Source organism: Leptonychotes weddellii, chromosome 4 (genome assembly GCF_054177405.1).
Source record: "Leptonychotes weddellii isolate Sample4059 chromosome 4, ASM5417740v2, whole genome shotgun sequence".
Lineage (NCBI taxonomy): Eukaryota > Metazoa > Chordata > Mammalia > Carnivora > Phocidae > Leptonychotes > Leptonychotes weddellii.
Window position 1 is genome coordinate 106404404 of NC_138372.1, and position 17836 is coordinate 106422239.

Below are 17836 nucleotides of genomic sequence, written 5' to 3' on the forward strand. Positions count from 1 at the left end.
TTCTTGGCATTTATATATCTACGTGTGTGTAAAATTTAAATGTTTTGTCACATGTATCTGTGCCTTTTTACATAAATGGCCTCACACTGGGATCATTTAATTTGAATTAATTGAACTAGCTTCTCTCTGAGATACTTCTACATGGAGATAAAACTGACGATTACATGTTTGCTTGTTTTCCCCTTTAATAAGTTATTTTACTAAGCAGTTATCTTAGATTTGTTTCTTTTGTTTCATCAAGTAAAATCTACATTTCTTATGATATGTGATGTGGGAAACAAAGGCAGAAGAAAAATTATTAAATTTCCTTACTACCTACAGCCCATTAACAAGTCTTTGAAACAGGCAGAGTGACTTAGGAACTCAACTGCCTCGAAGTTAATACTTTGCTAAGGGCGAAAGGCAATCCTAGCCCAAACTGCACACCCTCCAGGATCCTGTAAGTCTACTTTAACATATATTTCTAAATTCTTTTAGAAATTTCATTTATCTCTAAACCCCCAAAATATGTGTTGGCAATCATCCCCAAGTATATGGCCCACCGATATACATCTGAAGGGTCTCATGACTAAGGTTTTATTAGACGGTAATAAATGACGTTTTCCCAACAATAGCTAGCCCCCTCAAGTTCCTGGGAACCTTGCTTCCAAAATTCCTTAGAGACTTATGCTATCCCTAACCCCCTCCCAACTTGAAAGTATATAATGGGCCATTCCTCACGACCCTGGTACAGCTCTTTGTGCTCACGGGTCCTGTCTCTGTATTTTAATAAAATCACCTTTTTGCACCAAAGACGTCTCTAGAATTTTTTTCTTGGCTGTCAGCTTCAAACCCTAATGTCATCTTTCCTACATCAATATGTCCAAAACTTTTGTTTTTAACCACCAAACACACCATAGGATAGATTTCAAAGCTCTCTCTAAATCAGAAACTAGTCTTACCTGAAGAGGGAGGAACATTCCAGATATGATGTCTTCCTAAAAAGTATAAACTGCCTATCTAACTGTATTATTTAAGCAAGAGTACCACCATCCATCTTCATCACGAAAAAATGTTTTCATGATTACTCTAGTTACTTGTCATTCAACTGTCTACTTTTAATAAACTTGCCTGAAAAATAAAGTGCTTCATTCTATGATTTGTGATATGGTTTAAAGTCCCTGTAGTCTCATGAGTGGTGTTTAAACAATCCAAATTAAAATGTAAGCACTTGAGAACTAGATTAAATTATGCATCACCAGTTTCTCTTCTTCAAAGTTCCAAACTCATGTTGTCTTTGAAATTGAGTATTAAATTGCCCCTGGTGGTGCTGAGCTCTTCTTATCTTTTATAAATTTATACTGTTATCCACTAAGTTTTTTTTTAAAAATCACACTTACCAAATTCATTTTCTGAGAAGTGCCAGAGACTTGCTCTGAATAGATAGCAAGCTTTCTTTTTCTCTTCCTAAGTAAGGACTCTGTTTTGAGGTGAGAGAGGTGAATGAATGCTGGCCACCCCACCATGGGTAAGCATAACTAGGATATTTGCATGCCTTTATTTTATTAATGCTTTAAATATCCGTATGAGGCAAGTATGTTTTCAGGTTTTATAGATGAGGGAACTGAACTCAGAGAACAAAGTCATTTTCTTCAGATCCCTCAAAGCCTAGCTTATCCCAGCATATTTTACATAGGTGGTGGTGAGTAAGGGATAGGTGGGGCTAGGTAAGGAGAGATAGGGGGATAGGTGATCAGGCTCACAGAAATCCCAAAATGTGGGAAAACCAGAGATAAGGGAACAAACCAGACCACCGTGCCCTAGGACCACCCTGCCCTAGGCATGGGGATGGGTGTCTTTTTTATGATAATAACCTGTGACCAACAAAGAATAACCAGAACCTAAAAAGGAAGTAAGCCATTGAAGGTGTTATCACTAGTCCTTGCTCAGTGGTTATCAATAGAGATGTTAAAAGGATTTAAATTCCCTGGTTAACTTTCTATAAAAGACCAACCCTAAAGGCAGTCATTGGCAACCCTTTCAGGACCCCTCTCACTGTTGAGAGCTTTTTCTGTATTTTCACTTAATAAACTTCTGTCGCTTTACTCACTCTCCTCCATTGTCCAAGAGATTTATTCTTTGACTCCGTGAGACAAGAACCTAGTTCTCCCACTTCAGTGGGAGGTGGAAGGATGAGGTAGACAGGCATCATGGGATCTTTTGGTTTCCCATTTTGTAAAATCTAGGCTTAGCCCCCTGTCATTACTATGGTATGCAATCCATCAGTGCCCCTGTCTCTCTGGGTCTAAGCCGTTGTCCCCACCAAGTCTGTGAATGCTTTCTATTGGTACTAAAGGGGTTAAACTGCATCAAGCATTGCAGAACCCAAGAATGAAGACCTGGCTGGCTCTTAGACTCTTAGAATGTTCAGGTTCCAATAAGAACAATGTCGGCCTTGGCAGTAAGCTCAGGATCCGATCAAGATGCCGTGAGTGAGGAGGGCAGGCCACCAGAGTCCTCTGGCTTGTATGTCCACCAGCTTGTTTCCTCTTTCACGTATGGAAAGCAGTTTCCTGGATACTGTGGACAATGAATTAAACTACAGTCTCTCTCCTTGTCCAGGCATAGCTTCAGACCAATAACTCACCCAAATGTTACAGTAGGTATAACAAGTTTAACAAGTACTATACCTTCAAAAGTCTCATAGCACTTCTCAATGTGTGTCTTTGGCAGGAACTGCTAAGCCCTTTTCATTGCATTGAGTTTTCATTTTTCAGAAAATACTCTTTGTCTTCTATATAGTTATTCCTTCGCCATTCCAATATTTTGATGACATCCTGATGAATACTATTTATGATCGCCTGAAGTTTTTGTAAGTGGTATACTTCCTCCCATGGCAACCTCACATTCCATGAGAGGCCATGGAAGTGATCATCAATAGTTATTGTGCAGGGAACTAAATCTACACCCATGAGAAATTCCAAAGGAAATTTCACACATGCTGGGGGAGAAGACCAGGAAATGGTGTACTTTGATCATGTTTTTCATATCCACATTTTTTTTTTTTACCTGTTTCTTTGTCCTTAAGGATTGTACTATGCAGATGGCCATGGCCATTCTTGGGTCAAAGACTCCAACCAGCAGTGTCATATTTTCTGCAGTGACTGAGTGGCCCTCCACCTGTCCCTGATTTTGGTTTCATACTTTGGATTAAACATGGTGGTTCCAAGACAGTGTTTAGCTCCTTTAAGGGTCTACACTGTCTACTGCACTGATTAGGATGGGGTTAACTTGATCCCAAGGGAAGGATGTAGTTGAAGGACTGCTTGTTCTGAGTGTGTTTACTGAGACAGAACAGTCATAAAGCATGAAGGAAAACCTTGTCTGGCACAGACAGCCTATTTAAGGAGTCTGGAACATGGTCCAGAAAGAGCACTCCCAGATGTGAGAGCCACCTTACTATCTTGGACCCAAAGGTTTGTATCCTCCTCTGAGAACACAGCCCTGAAATGGAACAGAACAGCCTCTCTGCCCTGCACTAAATATCCTCACTTCCAACGTTGAGTGTGATTTCTAGCTCTTTCCCCTGTGGTGTGAGTAGTTTGATGATATTGAGGAAGATTGAATTACAGTCCTGGGATTTTCTTGTAATTCAGCCATTCAGTGACCGCAATTTTTGATTTAACCACAAATAAATTCAGGAAGGCTTGGTAAGAGCTCTCTCTTTTTTCTTAACCAAAAACAAAAAAATAATAATAATCAAGAGACTGACATTTGAGATGATTGCCATGTGTTTTAAGGCTATTTTTTTCTCTTTTCTTTTTTTTACTATCTCTCTTGCTTTTTTGGAGGGGATTCACTTTTACGTTGATCTCTTTCCTCGGCTGTATACGAGTATACACTGTGAGATGGTGTTTCCCAAGATTCCAGGTTTCAGGCTAATGTTGCTGAATATCGTAGGCCTTTCCTTTTAAAGGAGTAGATGAGCCCAAGGACTGGAGTTTTGCAAACGTTTGGAAATTATATAGGATATTTATTTTTTTAAAACTCTGCTGAAAGCATTTTGTATTTAACCTTTCCTTCCTGCCTGCCTACTGCCCCCCTTTCTTTTTTTTTCTCTTCCTTTTTCTCTCTCCCCACCCTCCAACCACACACACATGTTCTTTCAGGCTCTAGGACATTTAGTTCTACCGAGCTGTTGTTTTTTCATTATTCATTTGGTTTCTGTATTTTTCCATGTACAAGGTACTTTCACTTTTTTAAAAAATTGAGAAAAAAACAACGTTGTCAGTATCAATAAATCTGCATCCAGAGAGTCACTTCCTATCAAGGTTTCAAAAGTGCTTCATGGTTTTCCGATCTCCTGTCTGTGCTAATCAACGCTGATGCTTCACATACGCAGGACACACGATGCCAACTTCTAAACCAGCTCTGTGCTTTGCGTTCCATTTTAGGAATGAGAACCTGGATTATTTATTTATAACTGTATAAAGTCCTGTTGTTAAGCTGCTCTCTGTGAAAAGCAGAGAGTGCTTTGAGCCAGATGGGGAGAGGCTGGGCAGGATGATGGCTGGATTCTGTGGAAAAGGAGGGAGGAATTTTATTTCCTACTATAAATTAAATAGCCTAATTTGACCCTCCACCAATAATGTGATGACCAATTAATACACTAATGGGCAGGGATTATGCTGTCTGGTTTTAGAGAATGGAAACTGCGAATCAATTCCATTTAAATACTCTTTGGGGTGTTTTTTTTTTCTTCCTGTGTAGCCCAAACCAATGAGAATTACAAAAGAAAGACAGTGAAACTGAATTGTTTAATGTTTGTTTGTTTATTTGTTTGTTTTTTTCTGGATATTAATTCTGGCTCAGCCTTTTATTATCTGTAATGCAATGGGAAATATCTCTGTTTTTTGTTTCAGTTTTATTGAGAAACAATTGACATACATCACTGTATAAGTTGAAGGCATACAGCACAATGGTTTGATTTACATATGTTGTGAAATGATTACCACAATAGGTTCGGCTAACATTCATCTTCTCATGTATAGATACAATAAAAATAAAAAGGAAAAAGGAAAAACATTTTCTCCTTGTGATGAGCACTCTTAGGATTTACTCTCTTAACAACCTCCCTGTATATCAAACAGCACTGTTAGCTCTAGTCATCATGGTTTACATTACATCCCTAGTTCTTCTTTCCTTCTTTCTTTTTTTTTAAGATTTTATATATTTGTTTGAGAAAGAAGAGAGAGAGAGCACGAACAGGGGGAGGGGCAGACAGAGAGTGAGAGGCAGACTCCCCATTGAGTGGGGAGCCCAACTTGGGGCTTGATTCCAGGACTCGGGGATCATGACCTGAGCCTAAGGCAGATGCTTAACTGGCTGAGCCACCCAGGCACCCTACTAGTCCTTATTTCCTAACTGGAAATTTGTACCTTTTGATCACCTTCCTCCCATTCCCTGTCCCTCATCCTCTGTCTCTGGTAACCACAGGTTTGAGCTCTTTTTCCATGACTTCAGGGTTTTTGTTTTGTTTTGTTTCTAGATTCCACATAAAATGGAAATCATACAGTATTTGTCTTTTCTTTCTGACTCATCTCACTTGGTATGGTGTCTTCAAGTTCCCTTCATGTTGTTGCAAATGGTAGGATTTCTCATTTTTGTGGCTGAATAGTATTCCACTGTGCATATAAATATATATTTATATATATACCATAACTTTATCCATTCATCCATCAGTGGATACTTGGGTTGTTTCCATGTCTTGGCTATTGTGAATAATGCTGCTATGAACATGGGGGTGCAGATATCTTTTCCAGTTAGTATTTTTGTCATTGTCTTTGGATAATATTCCCTGAAGTGGAATTGCTGATCAGAGGGTAGTTCTATTTTTAAGTTTTTGAGGAACTATTTTCCTCCATACTATTTTCCACAGTGGCTGCACCAATTTACATTCCTATCAACAGGGCACAAGGGTTCCCTTTTCTCCATATCCTTGCCACCATTTGTTATCTCTTGGCCATTCTAACAGGCTTGAGGTGATGTCTTATTGTGGTTTTAATTTACATTTCCCTGATGACTGTGATGTTGAGCATCATTTCATGTGTCCGTTGGCCTTTTGTACATCTTTTTTTGGGAGAAATGTCTCTTCAAGATCCTTTGCCCATCTTTTAATTGGGTTACATGTATGTTTGTTTTTTGCCATTGAGTTGTATGAGTTCTTTATATATTTTGTATATTAACCCCTTATCAGATAATATGTTTTGCAATTCTTTTCCGATTCCATAGGTTAGCTTATCACTTTGTTGAGCTCTCTTTTGTTGTGCAGGAGCTTTTTAGTTTGATATAGCCCCACTCATTTATTTTTTATTTTGTTGCTTGTGCTTTAGTTATGGTATCCAAAAATTTATTACCAAGACCCATGTCAAGGACTTTTATTCCTATGTTTTCTTCTTTTCATGGTTTCAGGTCTTACATTTAATTTTTTAATTCATTTTGAGTAAGTTTTTATGAGTGGTGCAAGATCTGGGTTCAGTTTCATTCTTTTACATGTGAATCTCCAATTTTCCCAGCACCATTTACTAAAAAGACTGTTTCTTCTCCATAGAGTATTCTTGGCTCCTTAGTCAAATACTAGTTGAATGTTTATGCTTGAGTTTATTTCTGGGCTCTGAATTCTGCTCCACTGGTCTATTTCTCTTTTTTCATGCCAATACCACACTGTTTTGATGACTATGGCTTTATGGTATAGCTTGAAATCAATACATCATGAAGACATAACCCTTGTAAATATTTTTGTGCCCAACATTGGAGCACTTAAGTTATAAAGCAAAAACTAACAGAGCCAAAAGGAAAAATAAACAATAATACAATAATAGTTGGGGACTTTAATACTTCACCCTCAACAATGGATAGATCATCCAGATTAAGAATCAATAAAGAAACAGTGAATTTGAACAACATTATAAACCAAGTGGACCTAACAGGTATATACAGAATATTCTATCCAACAACAGCAGAATACACATTCCTCTCAAGTGCTCATGTGATGTTTCTTTAACCCTTAGACAAGAAGTGTTGTAAGTAGAAATTACCTGACATAATAGTTATGTGAAATAATAAAAAAGCAGTGATTATCCCATTTTTCTGTAAATTTTATTTCTCCCACTTCAAACCTTGGTAGCATTTTATTTTTTATTCTAGAAAGCTGATCTATATGGCATGGCTTATTTTATCTATACAACATTTCTGTTCATTCACACAGCAGATGACGCATGTTGCAGTCTCTCCTCAAGGCTTTTAAAAAACATTTTTAGCCCAAATGACATAAGTCACTGCTAACTAATGATATGTAATTTAGCAAATCCCAGCTTTTAGAACACTTTAAAATCAAAGAGAAAGCTACACATATTTAGTGACTAACGTATACAGATGTGATAATGATGCCCTTACTACTTAATAGTGATTATTGAATTGGAATTCATCTTCAACATTCACACTGCAAGTGGTTTAGAATGACCAGACGTGGAATAAGAATTGCACTTGTAGAAAATAGGGAAAGAAATAAAATTGCCCTTTGAGCATGAAACAACTCTAGGACCCAAATATTTGGGGGAAGAAATTGAGCCTAATACTTGGGAGACAATGGACATGATTGAATATGATTAAGTATGGTTTTTTAATTCTTACAAATGTGGACCCTGATGAAGACTGGCTTCTATTGAGTCCCACTGATTTAATTTGGGCATACTGTAATTTACTGGGCTGGAGTAGAAACAGTAATTCAGTGAGGCCATAATAAGCTCATTAGAAACACACTGAGAATGCTTAATGGTGTACAACCCACAGCTTTTTGCATCCATTTTATAGTGACCCCCTCTTGCCATGCCTGCTGCTTTCTACTCCATGCTGTTGATAGTATGGTCATTTTCAAACACCCCAGAAAATGAGAGGTATTTTTAAAACAAGATTGAAGTCACCAAGAAACCTAGAAAGCCAACATTTCAGGGGTGTGCAGCACACTGTTAGAATAAAAAACTTCTCGTGTATTGTTAATCATGGTAAGATTGGTTAGCTGTTAAGTACTGTATAGTGCAACTAATCAAAAGCTCAAACATCCTACACAATGGAACAGAAATAATTACTCTCCCTGAGCTTCTATTGTTTCCTGCCTCAGCCTTCCCTGAACTAATAAAAGGTTTAATTTTAACTTGGGTGAGGGAAATGTCAGCATTACAAAGAAATACAACATTCAGCTGCTTTGCTCACCATCAGGTAACGCACATAATGAATTAGACCTTAATAGACCTAAGCGTGTGAAGCCTAAACAAACAGGGATAACCCCCCTTCTTCCCGCCATGCACTTTTTCTCTTTCCCCCTAACTGATATGACCACATGCAAAAAGCCTGGGTCCCAGCATCCTCACGTTTCAGATGAGGATGTTCTGATAAGGTGCGGGAGCTCTGGTTATGAGGTATCTATGTCTGTGCTTATGATACCAGCTACGCACAGTGGGTGATTTAGTTCAAACGAGGGATGTTTATTCTGATGCTTCACAGGAAGAATGGGGGGAGGGGAGGGCAGAGGAGATGCTTAAAGGCTTCCTGCATTCAAATGTGTGGGTTTTTTTTTTTTCACTTTACTATCTTCAAAAAAACTAAGATAAATTTTCAATCCAAAACGTGTGTTTGAAGTTTCAGTTTACTAAGAAGAAAGTACTACTCTATGAATATACGGAGAAGGACAATTCCTCCACAGTCTTCTGAACTGTGGGTTTTGCAACATAATTTGACTCAAATTTCAAACAGAAACAACAAAAAGAAAAAAAAAAAGCATACGGGTTAGTTAATATTTATTGTACAAAATAACCAAAACACCATGGAAATTTTGGGAGATTTGATTATCCTTGTGCATTCTTTTAGCTATCCACAAATAACTATGAATGACTCACTGCTTCCTGGAATTAAATGTTAGGGTGCTTCATAAGCAGTAAATAACATATCTGAAAGAATTACCTATTTGTTTAAGTCACACACAGTACTGTGAAATCGCTGGGAAGCAATTCTGCGCCGTAGCATATGAAAAGCCTGGATTGGACAAGTCACTTACCCACTGCAGCCTACTAACAAGAGGGTGATAACACCTGCCTGGCTAGTTGTGAGAATGACAGAGGCTGGATGGTGTGCCTGAAGGACTCCACACAATCCCAGGCACACAGCAAGTGCATAACAAATTGTAGCTCTGATAATCAAGATACTTAGCAGGATATTAAATGTCTCCTACTATGTCCCTATATTTTCTCTCCTCTTCCAGCTGTTCACTCCATTGCCACCAGAATTATTTTCTTCTAAACTACAGTTCTGTTAATGTGACTTTCCTACTCAACGTCTATCTACAGTCACAACTTTCAAACATTTATTAGAAAACCCCTAAAAGAAAAGACACCTACATCTAAAATTCGTAAAGAGGCACTGTTTTAGTAGTATAGACCTTATAAATTCAACTTTGTAATATATACTATATTATGAGACAAGAACACAAGAACAGGGAAACTGTTTTGAAGAATATTAACAATTTTAATATATTTTGATAATATTAAATAGACAGCTAGGAATGATAGTGAAGTCTGGTATCAGTTCAGCATGGAAAGAAGTTATTTCAGACTTCTGGTTGTACAGAATAGAAAAAATATTGAATCACAAAGATAAATAGTCATGAATGAGAATAGGTCTTTTTACATAGCAGTTTATAATCTTGAGGTTTAAATAATTTAACAGATCTAGAAACTTGAAAGGAAGAGTAGTAAATTTTGTTTATTCTTTAACTGCTCATATTTCTTCTGCATTTTGGTGGGAGTCAGCAATTGAATCTCTTAGATAATTTTAAACTTTATTTTTAGCAGAGACTTTTATAGTTTGCAAACATGTTATCAAAATTTATTTAGACTTAAGTTTCACACGATTCTTTACCCACTCCTGTTTTATAGATATTATTAGTACCTTTTGAGATTTTTTTATTATTTGGGTATAATATTTTGGACTCTCCCTCAACCCCCTTTCCCTTCTGCCCGGGGAGGGGGGGGTGAGGGGGAACCAATTGTGATGAGTGATGTGCTTTTGGAATTGGAAATATCTGAAGTTGCCCTTACTTCTTCCTTATTTATAAACACTTGGCTAGGCACAATATTCCAAGGACACTGTCCCTTTCCACAAACCTTGTCTTGCGATTTCCAGTGTTGCAAAGGAGAAATCTGATGACAAGCTATTCTTTTCCTGTGTTGGTCCTCACGTCTCAAGAACCTTGACATGATTTCTCTTTGTTTTTGGAGTTCAGCACTCAGCTGGCTTATGCCTCGTCCGTGTCTGTCTTTTTGCCATAATTTTAACTGGCATTTGGTGAGCTCTTCCATTTTAAAATTCAAATTTGGCCATTAATAGCACTTTAGTTTGGCCCTGTGTGTTCCCTTGACATGCCCCATCCTTCAGTTTCTTTTCTTGTTCTGTTCTGTTTTGTTTTTTAGCACTTTCTTACTTTTGGGCATATCAAGAGGTTCCAGGGTCATCTTGTACATCTGCTGCCCCAGCGCTAGAATCATTTTTCCAATATGATTCCTTTATTTGAAAATATTATTAGAAATCAAGATCTGGGCACTGGGTGAGAACACTATAAGAGTGTGATTGCTTCAAGGCCCTCTTAGCAAACAGAGCTATGAAGTGTATACAAATATCTCTCCTTTTTTCTGAATCCATCTATCTGCATCTGAAATAAACTGAACCCAAGCTCATCCTAATGTCTCTAATTCTAGTGCAGTACCACATGGTTCGTTCTCACATTTCTCTCTTGCTTCTCTGTAAATCCCACCTCCAACAGTGAAAAGTCTGGCCCCTAGCATTCATCATCCATTTTTAATCCACCCATGTTTAATCCAAGTCTACCTATGCAGCAATTTCAAATTTTTTAACCCATAACCCTAGAAAATCATTTTTCAATTATCACTGCAATTTTTAAAAAGACTTTTTAAAAATCCCTTTAGAAAAACTTTATCATTAGGATGTTACACTTAAATACTGAAACATCCTAATAATAAAATTTTAGATACTCTGCTTTCCCTAAAGAAAGGGTATTTGGTTTTAGAAAATAAAGGGTGACTAGATTTGGTTTCCCTTGAAATATTAATATCAGCACTTTAGCTCAAGACAAACAATAATAGAGTGATAGAAATCATATAAATTACTGCAATTACCACAAATAATTGAAAGATCCACAATTTAAAGACCATGCCTTAACAAAATGGACAGCTTATGTGTCATTGACAATGTATTTTGAAAGATAACATCTTAATCATTATTACTACCTATTAAAAGTAGAACAACCACTTGGGAACATCTAGGAAACAACAGTTTTTCCCTTCTTTTGCTTTCTCATTGTATCACTGTGAGATGGACTGGGCAGTGAGTTGTATTGGAGATGACCATATGGGTGCCTGGGTGGTCTTTCTGTGTTATGGACTGAATGTTTGTGTCCCTCCAAAATTCATATGTTGAAGCCCTAACCCCAGTGTGATAGTATTTGGAGGTGCAGCTCTGGGAGTTAATCAGGTTTAGATTATAAGGGTGGGACCCTCATGATGGAATCAGTGCCCTTATATGAACAGGAAGAGAGAGAGAGAGATCTCTGTCTCCCTCCACAAGCATGCATGAGGAATGGCCACGGGAGCACACAGCGAGAAGGAGGTCATGTGCAATCCAGAAAGTGAATCTGCTGACATCTTGATCTTGGGTTTTCCAGCCTCCAGAACTGTGAGAAACAAATGTCTGTTGTTTATACCCCCCGGTCTATGGTATTTTGTTACAGCAGCATGAGCTGACTAAGACACTTGGTAATTCATGAGTTCTAGCTCTTTTGGTCACGTAGAAATTTTGGAGGTTAACAGTTGCTTTATATTGTTCAGTTGCAACTACATATGTAAAACATATTTTCTTTACACTAAAAAATCATCATATATCATTTTGTTCTTTGGAAATTAAGATATTTAAACTATGAAAACATCATTAATCTGCAACAGGCTAGATCTGAAGAATTCCAAGTACAGTACCACATTATGGATTTTTTTTCTAGAGTTGAATGTGTGTCAAGCATCCCACAAAATAATAAGTCCATATGAAAATATCATGCAAAGCAAGAACAATGAATGTTTTTGTCTTGATTGAATTAGCAGATTGCATTTTCTAGTATCTGACTCATATGACATTTGTGCAAGGTCAGTAACAGAAAGTTTAATAAGCTCCATCCTGATAATGTAGCTTTTCCAACACATGTGATACCTTAAGGTATTTAAATATGATCAAATTTTTTAAGTCGTGTTTTTAAAAATAACATTAAGTTATTTATTTCTGCAGACAGAAACTTGAAGCTTTATTTCCATGCACACTATGCTGTATTACAGAATGATATTATTACTTAGCAAGAATCATAGAAACTCTTTTGGAAAACTCATTGCATAAAACATGGTGGAGTGTAAGAGATATGTTAATGTAACTAAAGATAAAACCCAGGACCAAATGAATAGGATCATAGTATTTTTGCCTGTGAGTGATTTTGTGTAGAAGCAGAACAAATTGATTTTATTTTGTATTGTCACTATGACCAACACTAGCTGGATGATCAGGTGACAGCAAAGTTGATTTGTCATTTCTCCTTGACATAAAAGCCCTTCGATTATTTTACATTTTCTAGTTTTAGGCAGAAATGCATAATTATTTTGCCTCAAAAACATAAGATAGCATTTATAAATATAAAACTTGTACAAAATAAAACACAACTTACCATAAGTTCTAAAACTAGCTTTACCATACCTTAGTATTTCCCAATATCAATTAAGTAGACATGCTTAGGACAACTCTGCAAACTTCCTAATCAATTTTTTTTCTTCAGAAGTTATACAATTGCACAGAAAGAGTCAAAGGTATACCCCATAAAGAGAAAACTTGGTTGTAATTATTATATTGATAATCCTCAAGGGGTTAAATTCTAGAATATGTCATTTTTGGCCACATATTTTAGAAATGCAATTTAAATGTTATTTCAATAAAATGTTTGCGAAACCTCAAAATCCTCCACAGAACTTCAGAAATTCATGGTACATACTTGGAAAACGACTTCTAAGATTCAGTCCAGATTCCTAATGCACTTCTCAAACTCATTCACATGCCAACCCTCACCTCCCAGTTAGTCTTATTTCCTGGGATCTTACCCTGAAAATATAGCCCTCTTTGGCCATGGCATTTTCTTGGACCCTCCATATTCTTTTCCACTTGTGTAGCTTTGTTCCCTTGCTTCTGTTTGCTAGAAATATGTTGTTCTTCTATAGTCTTATTGGTAAAAATTTAGGCTTATTTATTAAATTTTTGTCAAGTCTTAGCTTACAAGTTTGCTCTTTGGGGAAGTGTCTGATTTTCTCTGTCAGAGTCAGGTGGTTTTGCACTCAGTGCTCCTTTGGGATTGTGTGTCTCACTCCACTGCTGGAAAGAACCCATATTCTCTTTCCTCTCATGCCCAAAAGGGAGAAAACCTCCTCTGCTTTCAACACACACAGAATAAATAGGACAGGTCTAGTGGTTCCAGGCCTTTACCAAGGAGAAGGTCTGGCTGGTCAGCTTGGTCAATCTGACACTCAACTACCTCTCAGCAGTAGACAGTTGGAAAATGATGCGCGTCTACTCTTTATCCTCATTCTTCCTGCCTCACGTCTATGAAGCAGGCCTGTAGTCTTTGCAGATGTGGGCACCTGGGGCCAGTTATATATCTGCTCAGCATGCATTATACTGTGATGGACAAAATCTATTTTGAAGATGCCTCAGGCTTGAGCTGCTTACTGCAACATTGTTTACAAAAATCCCTACATCTTTGGGGTTATGATGTGCTTGCCTAGATTAATAAAATTGTATCTCATTTTTCATTTCCCTTGCCATTCTTTGATGTATATGCCAGGAGTCAAAAATCTAAAGGAAATAGAGTAATAGGATTCAGGCATATCAAATGTGTAACATGCATGCTACCATTCATCAAGATGTCAGTCTCCTCTGCTAAGCTGTGAGTTTCTTGAAGACTTGGAGGGTCTCTTGAGGCTCTGGTGACTTGTACAGGTACAAGCAGAAATACATGGGTGTATCTAATAAATGCATGATCAAAATAGATAGAGATTAACCCAGTCTCAGATAGGAAATGGATTGGAAGGGGGAAAGCAATGAGAGGGAAAGGGAAGCCTGGAAGTACACAAGTAGTGGTTAATAAATAGTAGTAGATTCAAGCTAGATTAGCCACTTTGAAGCCTGATTCTGATACTTTACTAGCTGTGGTATCTTGACAAAGTTATTTTCTGTGCTCAGTATCTTCATCAATAAAATGGGAATAATAATAGTGTATACCACACCTTTCAGAGGATTAAATAAATGAGTCAGCACTTATAAAACCCTTAGAACAATGTGGGGCTTATATTAAGGATCATATAAATGTTTATTCAACCCATCAATTAATCAACCAATAGGACAGTTAGGGAATGTTGCAATGACACTGATGGCTTGAACCTAAATGGTAACACTAGAATGGGAGATTGGAGAAATTTTAGCAAATGGGCAGGGAAGCATTTGTTACTGAGCCTCCTTTAGAATTAAAGAAGAATTAAAGAATTAAAGAACTCTGGCTTTCTCTCCATGATGCCGATATGGATATATGACCTTCTGTAAATCCAACCTTCCAAACGTCAGGTTAGGGGCTTATTTATTTTTTATGATGCTCAGAAAGGCAGATACCATTTGATGGGGTGTCTGTCCATTTTGGTCCTTCTTTTGGCCTCTTTTTCCTATAATGTTGTGGAAAACATGTGTAATCTCTGTGCCAAATTATTTACAAAGGAACTTGAGCCGATCATTTTAGAATACTTCAGAAAACATGACAAATATCTTCATGTCTGAAAGAAAATAATTTTAATGATATAGATATGAAACTATATAGTCCCCATGTTTCTGGCAGATAACAAATAAATCTAGTAACTATGATTTTGGATTAATACGGTAAAAAAAAATTAAGTTAACACGAGATTTTTGTTGTCCTAAACCAGCGCACATATGGGGCCTTTATATCTTTTATAAATTGCAAAATGGCACCCTTTCTGGGAGGATGGGAGAAAGCAGCTCTTCTTCCTGGCTGACGTTGCTTGCCAAGCCAAGCTCCCCTTCACCCTGACATGGGGGACACATATGTAAGGCACAAAATGCCAACCATATCCTGAGGCCCTGCTAAGCCTTTATCAAAGAAAATGTGAGGGCGCCTGGGTGGCTCAGTCATTAAGCATCTGCTTTTGGCTCAGGTCATGATCCCAGGGTCTTGGGATCGAGCCCTACATCGGGCTCCCTGCTCCGCGGGAAGCCTGCTTCTCCCTCTCGCTCCCCCTGCTTGTGTTCCGCTCTCGTTATCTCTCTCTGTGTCAAATAAATAAATAAAAATCTTAAAAAAAAAAAAGCTGTGAAACTGTTCCTGACTAATATTACCTAACTTAGAGTTAAGTTTCAACATAATTTGAATCTGTTAATTAGATAATTGGTGACATTATTTTGATTTATTATGAAAAAAAACCCCACAGAAATGGTAAGGTGAAGATAGGTTAGAAAACCGTTTATTGGATATTCTCAATGTACCTGGCACTGAGCTAAGCATCTGAATTTGAAATTGAAAAGAATAAATCAGAGCTCAGACATTTATTTCCTAGTTTAAAAAAAAATTACAAAGAAAAACTCTTCTCCTTTATCTTAAATAATAACTGTGAAGACTAAATAAGGTAATATAGGTAAAACCATGTAAATCCTAAAGCGTTTTTAATAAAAACATGTTAATCGTATATTTTTAATAATTCAGAAATTATTTTACATAAATATAAATGATAATAGCAATATTAATAAAAATAATAAATTTTGCTTAACAAGAAAAGAGATGGTTCACAGTCATGTTTGCTTTGAAAAATAATATAATTTAAGCCTAATTATTTTATTCCTTTTCAAAAGCCATGGTTCTTTAGATCAGATTAAGAACTCTAATTTTTTTAATTTGATTTTTTTCTTTTAAATCACAATTTAACACCTTGCTGTATGGACGTAAGTTCTTTACGTCTCCATTTACCTTAGAGTGAAAAGGAAATAACTAATTCATCTATGTCCCTTTCATCAAAACAATAATCTGATACTTTGTATTTGCATGTATTTTCACTTTGAAAGTGATATAAAAGTACTTTAAAATAAGTTTTAACAGACATGATAATCAGCCTCTACATATATATTAATATTGAGAAGATTTCTTCCCAGATAGCTACAGTTTGTAGATTCTCATAGTTAATTCACAATGTTTTAATTCAATCAACAGAAATAGTGCTTAATTAACATTTTGTTTCCTGATTTCCTGGTTACTATATAAATTCAGCCCCAGCTAAAAAAAAGTACACTGAATTTTGAATTGTGAACACACAATCAAAATACTTACTCATTTTGTGAGTTTGAGAATACTTATTGATGTAAATTATTCACAAATTTCATTGGCTTCAATGAGTAATTTTTCAATCTCTCATTTTTATTTCATATTTACATTTGTCCATTCCCATTTAGACCCAATATAATCTATTCAGGCTGTGTCTATAATGGTTCTTATTGTGCACTCTGTATGCAACATATTTCAACAGATTTTTCACACCAGAACTGAATTGTAAGCATGTAAAATTTTTGTGAACTGGGCTGTAAAATATCAGAAAACAATGCACTCTATCCAAGTTGACAGCTGATATCTGATCTGAAAATAGTGTATTTTCCTTCAAATGTCAGTATCCTGTCACTTTGCATTGCGTTGATATAAACAGCTATACAAGAGGAAAAATTTCACTGTGAAAATCTTTTATAAATACAACAACTAAAAAACAAACTAAACAAAAATCAAAGCTCTTCCCATGTTTTTAATATTTGAAATTCTGCCTCACTACAGGAGTGTGATAATCTCTTGCAAATGTTTATAAAATGGTGTGTTAGTCTCTGATTGCTGCTCTAACAAATCATCCCAAATTTAGTGACTTAAAACAAGGCAAATTGGTCTGGAGATCAGAAGTCCAAAATGGGTCTCATTGGGCTACTAATCCAGTCAAAGTGTGTTGGCAAAGCTATGCTCCTTTTTGGAGGTTCTAGGGGAGTATAATAAAAAATACTAAGTCTCTGGTTCCTGGCACAGACCTTTAAAAACCTTTGGAATCTCTTGAATGATGAGTGTCTTTGGTATGCTGAGATGACTCTTGGGTGAGGGATTCCTAAATAGCTTCAGGATGGTGGCTGGTCACCAGAAAGACCAAACCCTGGTAAAAGAGTTGGGATTTTTGGCTCCACCCCACCCCTGACCTCCACGGAGGAGTGAGGGCCTGGAGATTGAGTTCAATTGCTAACGGCCAATGATTTAACCAAGCATGCCTATGTAATGAAATCTCCATTATAAACCACTAAACTATGGAGCTTGGAGAGTTTCTGGGTTGGTGAACATATCAAGGTTCTGGGACAGTAAAAGCTCTGCATGTCCCCCTGCCTCATAACTTGCCCTATGCGTCTCTTTCATTTGGCTGGTCTTGAGTTGTATCCTCTATAATCAAGTGGCCATAGTAAGTCACCTATTTTCCTGAATTTTGTGAGTAGGTCTAGCAAATTATTGAACCTGAAGGGTAACACCTGAATTTATAGTTAGCCAGGCAGAAATGTGAGCATCCTGGGCATTCCATTTGTGGCTGGTGTCTGAAGTGGGATGGTCCTGTGGAACTGAGCCCTTAATCTGTGG

The 17836-nt window shown here is 37.0% G+C and overlaps 1 pseudogene; it reads left to right on the forward strand.

Moving 5' to 3' along the window:
* Window positions 1-2425: 2425 nt before the first annotated feature.
* LOC102731016 (ragulator complex protein LAMTOR1 pseudogene) overlaps window positions 2426-17836 on the forward strand; it is a 30432-nt pseudogene continuing 15021 nt past the window's right edge.